Below are 12,076 nucleotides of genomic sequence, written 5' to 3' on the forward strand. Positions count from 1 at the left end.
AATAACTGGTATTTGTCTTTCCACTGGAGAGACAACCAACTCTTTAGAAGAGACAATTACTGCTGTGCTTCAGAAATCTTTCCCCTCGGATCTAGAGAAAACTAATGATGATTTGCATAAGGAATACCGTCAAGCTGCGCGTACTGCTTATTCTTCTTTTGTAGATTCTATGTTTACTTGTGATGAAGTTAATACAGTTATTTCTATGCTGGAACCAAATAAATCACCTGGTCCTGACTCTATTTCGAATGAGATTATTAAACAGTTTCATTTAATGTTTCCTCGATTTCTCCATAAACTTTTTAACGTTTGCCTAAGTGTTGGCATTTTCCCACGTGTTTGGAAACATGCTCAAGTAATTCTTATTCCTAAAGGAAATGAGTCTAGGATTCCTCACCTAGATAACCTTAGATGTATAAGCTTACTTCCTGTTTTGGGTAAGTGCTTGGAAAAACTTTTTATTAACAGAATTTGCTGGTATCTCCGTCATGGAGATCTTTTTTCTGGTAATCAGTATGGTTTTACACCTCAAAAAAGTTCTGAAGACGCTCTTTTACGCTTGAATAAAATTGCTCAGAGAGGAAAAAAGAAAAACTTGCACACTATTTTGGTCTTTTTGGATATTAAGGGCGGCTTCGACTATGCGTGGTGGCCTTGTATTCTCAATCTGCTAAAAAAAAGTAGAACTTCCAATGTATATTTTTTCACTTGCTGCTGATTTTTTAAATGATCGGGCGGTCAAATTGCAATTGGGCTTGGCTTCTGCAATCCGTCACCTTGAAAGGGGTTGCCCTCAAGGTTCTGTTTCAGGACCTACGTTTTGGAATATTATTATTAATGATCTCCTATTAAAACTGGCAAATCTTGCTTGTTGTGATACTATAGCCTTTGCAGATGATGTTTTGTTTTGCTTCTAGAGTAGGGACCTTTCTGCTACTTTTTTACAGGCACAAGAGACTTTAAATTTCGCCTCCAACTGGTCAAAAGGTTTTAAATTAGATTTTAATCCTGATAAAACCAGGGTTATGATTATTGAAAAGCGAAACATCTATTATGATGCATTTCAGTTATCTCTCGATGGCACCCCTTTGACTGTGGTAAAGCAAATGAAATATCTTGGGGTTTTTCTTGACTGTAAATTTTCCTGTAAACAACACTTAACTTATGTATCAGAGAAATGTGATAGATTACAGCGTGGATTAAGTCGTATTGCACGTAACACATACGGTATTAATTGCAACGTTCATTCGCTCATCTATAAACATGGAATTGCACCCTTCATTATGTATGGCTCTAGAGCTTGGGGTATATCGTTCAAGAAGAAGATAAATTATAGATATTTACGACGTGTTCAAAGACGGATACTTATGCGGGTCATATGTGGATATCGTACCGTAAGCTATGAGTCTGTTTATGCAATTTCTGGCTTTCCTCCAATAGACATTGCCATTCTTCATTCTATTGCTTATAAGGAAAATATTTCTGCTTCTACTGTCTCTCAGCATGATTGTATTTTACCTCTATCTGGTCTCCCTCATCCTTCAGAAAGAAATGCTATTAATTTTATTCAGTTTAGCAATAAAATTGTGGGTGATTCGCCTGTAACTTGCTATACTGATGGCAAGGTTGGTCTCGCATTTGTTGTCTTCAAAAATGGTCTTGAATTTGAGCACTTTCAATTTAGAATCAGAGATGAATGTACCGTTTTCATAGCTGAACTTTTGTGCATAAACTTCGCCGTCAAATGAGTCTCTAAACAAAATAGTGTTGTTTCAGACTATCTCATTTGTACTGATTCCCTTTCATCCTTGGAGATCTTAAAATGTATTTCTTCTTCTAATAATATCATTATCGAGATTCAAAAAGAACTGAAGAATCTAAAGGATAAAAATATTTCGGTTAAATTTTCATTTGTTCGTGGTCATACAGGTGTTGTTAGGAACGAACTAGCCGATTTCCTTGCTAAGACTGCGACTAAGCGGGAAATTGACACTTTTGTCAATATCCCTAATTCCTTCTATAAGAAGGTCATGTATGAAAGCATTGTAGAGCCGTGGAATCACGAATTCATTAATTCAAATAAAGGGAGTTTAACTAGGAGATATTTCCCTTCTATTAAAATGAGATTGTCGTGTCATCATTTCTTTACAAATTACAAATTAACCCAGTTTCTTACTGGACATGGGAATTTTAAAAGTTATTTGAACAGATTTAAGTTGAGTCCTGAGTCTGTCTGTGACTGTGGCCTCGGTGGCGAGGAGAATGTAGAACATGTGCTTCTTCTATGTCCTAAATATGAGAGCGAAAGAAAAGTCTTCAAACTGGGACTTAAAAATTTTAATATTAACTGGCCTCCAGAGTTTTACCAATTTATTTCCGAGAGAAGTGCTTTTAACATTTTTTGTCAATTCATTGTAAAACTTTGTAATCATCCTTGATTTTATTTCAATTTCCTCTTGTTTATATTGCATTGTGTTTCATACTTACTTCTGTAAGCCCCATGTGATACTATGTGGTTCATGGGGAACTTGTTGAGTTTCTTTTAATTAAAAAAAAAAAAAATTATACCAATGAACGCACTGAGGCTTCGTTTCAAATTCATGTGCACACCAAGTAAATTCAAATTACAATATATCATATTAGCGAGAGTACGTGTTTCTTTGAACAACTACCAGTACAAGCTAGACGTTTTTTTTAATAGTCCTTGTATGACTGATATTAATATTCTAATCGCACACAAATTAGGCGATATGTATCATCAGCACTATGTAACAGCAACAACTACTGATGTCCATCAAATAAAAGAAATTTCAAACAACTATAAAACTGTTGAACAAACAGACAAGCAAAGAGTCAAGAATGAATATAATTTCTTATAACTTACTTCTGTTTAAGCATAGGAAAATATTTCAACTTAAATTTCTGAGTCCGACAATCTTGGATTTTAAAATAAGAGGAAACTAAACTTTCTTCCATTTTTATCTCAGAAAACGCAAATGGAAACTACAAAATCATGCCCGAGTTTCAACAAGTGGAGTTTACTGGTGTACTTAACATTTCAGTGCGTCTCCAGGTTTATAAAGGAAGTCGTAATTACATAAGAAAAAGATTTGGTACTTCTGTGCATTGTGATAAATTGAGATGGCTTAAGCTGGACTACAGATGTGGCATCAGATGTTCAGCTAAAGGATGTGAAGAAGCATGATAGTCATTACGTGTTCTAAATCCCTCTTCTGTCGCTAAGACTAGAGTGGAAAATCTGTAGGCAGGGTAACCGATAAAAAATTGCATAAAATATCAGTCTTGGAAGAAAAGGTTGCTAGATGATTGCCGGGTGTAATTTCCCAACTCTAAGATTTTCACCCATAGTGTGGTGCATGCAATTTATTTGGATTTTATTTTTTGTCTTCTTGGAAATCTAGGAGGACCCAAAAGGCAGACCTCGAAGATCCCTTGTGGTTTACAGACTACAGTTCGAAAAACTCTGCTCCATATGATAAAGTGGTTAACAAAGACTAACTGCTTGTGTTAATTCTAGGCCGCCAGTTCGAATAAAGGTAAGTATGGATGTTTGTGTGTGGTCTACCTCCTTCGGAAGGATACAATATCCGTCTACCTCTTGCACCGCACAATGAACAACGCTCTCAGCGATGTGACGGCTAAATGAAGAGCTGACGCAATCATTCCCGATAGAACCTTGAAGAACAAATATCTATCACTTAAAGAAAACTGCATTAATAAAGTTACGTATTTTAAGAATAATCGAAGATGTGTTATTGATTGGCACTGCTGTGAACCCATTGAGGAATTTGATAATTTATCCTACCAGAGCATTTATCATCCGCACTTTCTATCAAGTATTATTATTCCAAAAGAACAGTCAATTCCCAGACTTTTGCCACACAGCTTTCTATGAGAGCTTAATTTTTTTTTCAAACTGAAGTTATAAGTGCATAAAAGAGTGCTTTAAAAGCAACAAAAATGTTTCGCAATAGTTTAAACTTCATTATATTATTTTTATGATTGATAGTAATTTATAAACATTTAATTGATTGTTTGCATGAAAATTTTTAAAACGATTGTATTCAAAAAACGATGATTCAAACACTACATGTTACATATCTCGTTAGAGAATAATTGCGTCCCTTACCTTTTATGAAATATCTTAGACACTTTCTTTAAGGAACATGAAATAATGTTTTTAAATTTCGTTTTTTTTTTTATGTGAGTATCGTTTGCTTCATTTTATTGTTGCAAACAGCGTAAATTTCGTTTTGTTTTTCTTCCTTTAGTTTTGAACTTTATGTGTGGCAACAAGATAATTGATTGATAGAATTGTGTTTGTGACAGCCATGTAGAATGGCTCGTTTATTTTGTATCAATTATTTCGCATCGCTGACATCTTATTTATAATTAGTCTAATGAAATAAAAGTGAAAGAATACAGTCCATGTGTTAAATGATTATTGTTTGTGAAACATATTGTTGAGTTTTTTTCTTTTTATTCATCTGACACCAGTTGTTGATTTTTTTCCTTCTTATTCTTCTGACACCAGTTGTTGCGTTATTTTCTTCTTCACGTTCGTACGGGGTTCATGTGGATTTGGAATGAATAATAACGACACTATTTGATGGAGTATCGGAACACACTTTATTTACCAATATCAATCAGGACAGCTCCAAAACATGTTTTACAGTAGTCGATGAACTCCTATAAACAAGCTGACGTTTGAAGGCTGATCAGCGACACAGCCTTCAGGTTATCAGGCTATCACGGTGGAGACATCTTCCTGCAAAGCACCGGACTCTGCTTTCGGGAGTACAGCTCCCGACTCTGCTTGGTCGTTCTCGGAACTCCACGTACTCTCGAGGCTCTTCACGCTACAACTCACGATGCACTCAATGACATGCGAACACAGCTCCCGACTTTTAGGTTCATGCGTTCCCGGAACTCAGCACGCTCTCTGGACGATGCCCTAACTGCGATACACTAAGAGACTCCTTCGGTGCACTCGACGATTCACTCGGCACTCGTTGCCCGGCTGTCAACTCGATCGACTCGCTAGACGGACTCGCTAGACTGAGACACTCGCTGACTCGCTAGGCTAGGGATTGACTCGCTAGACTAGGGTCACCCACTCCCGATGAGAGACACACTTATTGACTGCAGACCAGCGCGGTTTATATAGCTTTCGGCTTGTGTTCGGGAACCTTTCACCTGTCGGAGTTGCTCTCGCACCTTTTCTTGGCCGACATTTAATTCTTCTCGCAGGGCGTTATTCTGTTCCAGTGTAGGACTGTCTTTTTCTTCTGCCGGGCTGTCAGGACGTGTATTTGTCGCTCCGCCGTTTTGCCTAATATCAGCGGAAGTTCTCAACGTACCGCTGTAAAATTAGTTGCTACGTGTAGCTAACATCATCAGGAGTACACTTATATAAAACTTGTGTCATTACGACATTTAGTCGTTTTTTTATGGAACTTCAAAGTTTTTAACACTATCATTCACGACTTGGAGCCATTTTCGCCGTGTTCCTCAACTTCGCAGCCCGTGGATACACCGACGGACGTCGTAGCAGCCGGATTTTTACATAGCCGGATAGAGAATCATCTCAGCAGTATTTTGATATAAGTTTTATCAAGATTGGATAATTGGTTGAATAATTATGCAGAAATTACTCATTTAATTTAGCGCTTTTTTCGCTCACGCTGCATTTTCGACCGTTAGGTGCCACCGTCCCCCCCCCTCGGGGTAGCGCGCTTTCGTCAAGGACATTCGCAACGGCTTTCCTTTTATGAAGTGGACACTTTATTAGCTGCCTGCTAATTAATTTCCTAACTGCTGTATCATGCTGGAATAAACGGCAATCTTCATCATCTATCTTCAGAAGCAGCAGTTTCAAATTTTGGTCGTGATCGGCCCACTGGTTCCAAAGATATAATTTTTTCGACATTTATTAACTTAGAATTTTCAAGCTGCAAAATTGCGTAGTTTGACTTCCTATTACAGTGCAGTGTTGTGTTTCAGTGTCTATGTGCCTTTGGATTACTATGGAATACCTTTATACAGATGAAGGACAGATGAAATACTGCTGCCAAGGTAAGAAAATTTTACTTTTTCCTGTATTCCAGATAGAAATCTAAAAATTCAGCACCAAACGCAGTACTGTACAGAAAACTTAGATCCTTTCCCATACGATGAGTGACACAGATTCCTCCACTTACTCGAGAGAATTTGCTTTGCAAACATTCATTACCTCGGACATAAGCTATACTGAGAAGATTGATAAACTCACTGACGAAATTAAAAAGATCGCAACTTCCTTTCGAGGTGGCAAAATTATTCTACCCCTAGGCTTGCGAAAGCAACTGATAGACACGGTTGAAGCCTTCCGAATTCTGGCTTTGGGAGTATCTGAGTATATCCCACCTCCGGATACCGTCGATAAAGCAGTCAACACATCCAGTATTTTCGCGTGTGAACTAGCAAGTCAACAGCAACACATCACAGCTGCACCTAATCTAGCGCAAAAGGCAACAGACAATCGAAAGTCCTACGCAAGTGTAACGGCGCAAAAGCCTAAACACACCTTGCTGATCTACCCTAAAGACCCGTCCACAACATCCAGGAAAGTGTTAAAAGAAAAATTGACTGCTGAATTTCCGTTACCAACATTGGGAGTTCAAGTAGCAGCATTAAGATACATCCCGCAGGAAGGACTTGCAGTGGATTGCCACACAAAGGAGGACATTCACGCACTCTCGGAAAAACTGCAGACTGAAAAGGCTAAAGAATTCTTGCAAACCAAGATCCCAAGCACAAGGCTTCCCAGGGTTGCTATACACAATATCCCATTAAGCGTTACACAGGAGGAACTTGGACGAGTCATCAGTTTAGAACTCCATATTAACAAGAATAATGCCAAAATCCTGTACAGGCTCAAAGAAAGGAGTAACACAGTCAAGTGGATTGTCGAATGTAATCCCGATGCCTTCCAACAACTCATGCGCTCCAGAAAACTACTCATCGGCTGGCGGGCACATCGAATCTCAGAGTACTTCAACACTAAGAGGTGCTACCGCTGTCAAGCATTTGGCCATACCCAGCAGGGATGCCAAAATAAAATCTATTGTGCATACTGCTCGGGGAATCATGCAATCAAAGACTGTCAAGCCAGACGAGCCACATGCATCAACTGTGCAGACAGTAACTACCGCAACCGAGACAATAAAGCTTGCGACCATCCAGCATATGATGTTGCCTGTCCAACATACACGAGATACGTCGAACGGATCAAACGCAGCACTATCTATGAATAGTCTATCTGCTACTAATGCTAACAACAACACGCCTGTAATCCAATCTAATAATAGCAATAATCATATGCAGATTCTCTCTCCACATACTATACCTCCATCAAGCAGGAACATAGGTATACTAAGCACAAGTATCATCAAATGCCTGCAAATCAATCTTCAAAGGGCTGAGGCAGCAACATCTCATGTCCTCACGCAAGTTATTTCCAACGACATAGACCTCGTAATCATGCAGGAACCATACTGTAGAGAAGGTCACGTCGCTAGCTTACCTATTGCATGGAAAATATACCAAAAGGAGTCCCCGACGGCAGATCTTGCTCCTAGAGTAGCAATTGCCTGCTGCAACCCCGCATGGACACCACAAGTCATCAAGCTGCATAGGGATTATGTCGCCATTCTAATCATTTTTGAAAATATGCAATTTATCCTTACTTCGGTGTATTCACCACCAACAGATGCAATTGGCAGCACTGTCGCCCACATAAGCGAAACAAGTAGAAAATTTCCAAACACAGCTCAAGTCATAGGAGGCGACTTTAATGCCCATCATATTATATGGGGGTATAGTACCACAAATCCAAAAGGGCAGGAGCTTGAAGATTATATTGCGGCAAACAATTTACAATTGCACAATACAACGAATGCACCACCTACATTCGATAATTCGTACAATCAAGGATGGCCAGACTTAACGATCTCAACTTATGATATTGCTAACAACATACATTCATGGCATGTCTCAGACTCTGAAAGTTGTTCAGATCATAAATACGTAGAATTTACTATACAAACAGATACCACCATTTCTATAATTAAACGCTATAGGCTGCCAGGTAACAAGGTTAGACAATTGACCCAGGCCTTTACTCGTCTCCTGCAAGCAAAAGAATTGCAGCTAGAATCTTGCAACAACTCAGAACACCTTGATTCCCTTGCACAAGGACTTCTAGAGGAACTTAATGAAATATGTCAACAAATTTTACCCCTCCGTACAACCAAGAAATTACAAGGAATCTCTTTGTGGACCGGCGAACTAAGGCAACAAAGACAAAAATGCAGAGCTTTGCGCCGCAGACTAAAAGGCAACGTGGACGGAGAGACCAAAGCACAGATTCTGACTACATACCGGCAAGAGCGGGCTAAATATTAGAAGAATATTCTCGCTGCAAAAGTGACAAGCTGGCGCACCTTCTGTAACAACAATACGAATCCCTACGGGATCTTACATAAGATTGCAACACAGAAGGTATTCAAACCAGCACAAATTCATGCACAGGTTCCAACAGCTAGTCTTTCAACAAACCCAGCGGGGTTTACAGCTGCCACCCTTCTTGACGAAATTTTTGCAAAGGACAATCCGCATGAAGATACACTGGAACAACGTGCAGTGCGAAACAATACAACTATCCCAGATACGCCAGATGATTATGCTTTCTCAGCAAAAGAAATCGCTCATGTATTTCGCTACCTACCCCTGAAAAAAGCCCCAGGACCGGATGGCCTGGACTATTCAATAATTAAAGTTGCATATAAAGCCAATCCAGATTTCTTCACTAAATTCTTCAATAAATTACTTCAGGCAAAGCTCTTCCCAACCGTATTTAAGAAGAGACAGGTAGTCTTGTTCTTGAAAAAATTCAAAAATCCAGCTGAACCGCGGTCTTACAGGCCAATCTGCTTGTTGTCTGCACTGGGCAAAGTGTATGAAAAGCTGATTGTCAATCGACTTCGTCATCATCTGCACAAGACCAAATATCTAAGTGTCAGACAATTCGGTTTCCGCATAGGATCTTCCACCGTTCAAGCCCTTTCAACAATCAAGGATTACATCCAGAAGAATAGAAATGATAATATGCATACGGCTTTCATTTCGATTGACCTGGCCAGCGCATTTGATACTCTGTGGTGGCCAGCAATCAAACAAGCTTTACGCAATGCAAAATGCCCGACCAACCTTTATCTAACAATCACAAGCTACTTACAAGATCGTATGTTAATAATGTCCCACGATGCAGGTGTTTCATCCAAAGCCCAAGTGAGAGGTTGCCCGCAAGGCTCTTGCGCGGGGCCCCTCCTATGGAACATCACATTTAACGAAGTGCTCGCTGCAGACTGGCCCGCACACACGCGAGTTGTCGCCTACGCAGATGATGCTGCAGTCCTGGTGCGAGGACGCACACGCAACGAACTGGAGAAAAACGGCACAGAAGTCTGCACACTTTTTGCTGACTACTGCACTCGACTTAAGCTTCAAATATCGACAGAAAAGTCAACAGCGTTGATCATTCCAAGGCCAGGAACAAATCCAACACGACGGCCCTGTATTAAATTAAACGGGAGAAATATTAAGTTCGTTAAAAATCTTAAATATCTAGGAGTAACATGGGACTCCGGTCTAACCTTTATTCCTCATATACAAGACCTTCGTGTTAAAACATCTCGAATAGCGAGAACAGCGCGCCAATTTCAGGGCAAGAATTGGGGTCAGAGCCCCCATTTTCAGAAATTGTTATATCTCACAGTTGCAGAGAAAATCGCATTATATGCAGCCCCAATCTGGGCAAACCCAATGGGAGCCAGGAAAATCCGTCAACTATCAGCCTTGCAAAGACCTTTTGCGATAAACCTATGCAAAGCATATCGAACTACAGCCACAAATGCAGCACAGGTACTAGCTGGTATCATACCACTGCATATCAAAGCCTTAATGGAATCTGCATATGCCCAACTGATCCACTTGCGCCGAGATGCGACATTTGGAAACACTACCTATAGCCCAGTCCAATATGAGCATCGGGGCGACGTATTGCGTACACATCCCTCAATAAAAGGGACAGGCATACGCACAGTTAAATCCAACTGCCTTCATCGAGACACCCTCACGAAGATATACACGGATGGCTCGAAGCATGAACATGGAGTAGGTAGTGCCTTTATACACTATGATGGTTCCAACACCGAATACACATGGAAAGGACATCTGAAACCGGAAAACAGCGTCTTTCAGGCGGAAGTTACTGCTCTCACAGCAGCGGTACAACATATACTCAACAACAATATACAGGCAGCTACCATATACACGGACAGCCTTTCAGCAATAAATGCAATAGAAAATCAACACCATGTATCGCCGAGCATCATTAACTTGCAAGACATCCTGCAGCATAATTGTCACACTAAAATTACCATGGTCTGGGTCAAAGCCCACGATGGCAACCAGGGAAATGAAGCAGCTGACCGTTTGGCTAAGGATGCTGCAAGCAATCTCGAAGCACAAGAAATAAATATTCCTGCCCCACCATCCTATCTAAAGCGTCATTTGCAGGGACAAGCAATACGACAATGGCAAGAAGAATGGACTAATGCGGAAACAGGGAGGCGCACCTATGAGCGTATTTCAAAGGTATCAACTGACCGCCTTATCGCCATTGCTCCTTTGGTAAACTACATAACAGGTCACGGGCCGTTCCCGTCTTATTTTCATCGACATGAGATATCAAATACAGACATCTGTGTCTGTGGAGAAGACGGAACGCCAGACCACTACCTATTCAGGTGCCCTCTGACAGATATCATGCATCTTTTCATGCCCACGAGCAACATAACTGCCTACCACCGACTGATAATTAAGCACAAGGGAAGCATTAATGCAATATGTAAAATTATAAAATTTATCGCGGCACTAGGTCAGGATATCTGCCAGCCCATTTAATCAACATAAGGTTTTCCACTGCATTTATCCAGGAAACTACAATTTACACACGCATACCTTATATCTTATACCTAAACAGAACTTAAACTGGTTTGAGAACTCTTGCACAATAGCAAATATTTAATGAACTTTAACGCTGTCATGTGTCCTTATTAGTTCTATACAAGCACAGTATTATGTGCTTTTGTCAGTATTATAACGACTCTGTAGCATGCCTTCCTATAAGCATCATATCAGCTCTCTGTATCATATGTTTCTATTAGCACTTATTACTCATATACTATCATATGTATCTTTGTCTACCTTAATATTTATTTGCACAATGTGTTTTATTCGTATTATATCTGCTTTGCTATTAGTATCATATCAGCTCTGCACCATGTATATTTATCGGCATCATATTTACTTTGTACCAAGTGTATTTACTCGTTCTTCACCTGTACTGCATCTACTCAGCACCATATCACTTAATTAGCTCTATATTTGTTCTGCATCATGTATATTCATTAGTATCATATCTGTCCTGCATCAAATGATTTTAATCGTACTATACCTGCTCAGCGGCATGTGGCTCTTTTTTTTTTCTCATACCTGATTTGCATCATACGTGTTCATTAGAACTTAAACTGCACTGCATAATGTTTTTTCATGTATTTCTATTAGTATTATATCTGCCCTACGTCACGTTTCTAATTAGCTCTATATTTGCTCTGCATCATGTGTATATACCAGCATCATACTTGGTCTGCATAAAGTACCCTAATATTTATTTGTATCATATGCTCCTATTTGTATTATATCTGCTTTGCATCATGAGTTTCTATTAGTATAACATATGCCCTGTACCATGTGTATCATATTCATGCTTGCATCATGTGTTTCTCATTAGTATTATCTCTGTCCTGCATCATGTGCTTTTAAATAGCATCATCTCTGCCCAAAGTCATGTGTTTTTATCAGTATTATAGTTGTCCTGAATCATGTCTTTTATTTAGCTCTATATTTGCTCTTCATAACGTGTATATACTATTAACATATTTGCTCTGCA

The sequence above is a fragment of the Stegodyphus dumicola genome, chromosome 8, assembly GCF_044657685.1.
Source record: "Stegodyphus dumicola isolate Sdum_Otavi_A_Nest chromosome 8, ASM4465768v1".
NCBI classification, from domain to species: domain Eukaryota; kingdom Metazoa; phylum Arthropoda; class Arachnida; order Araneae; family Eresidae; genus Stegodyphus; species Stegodyphus dumicola.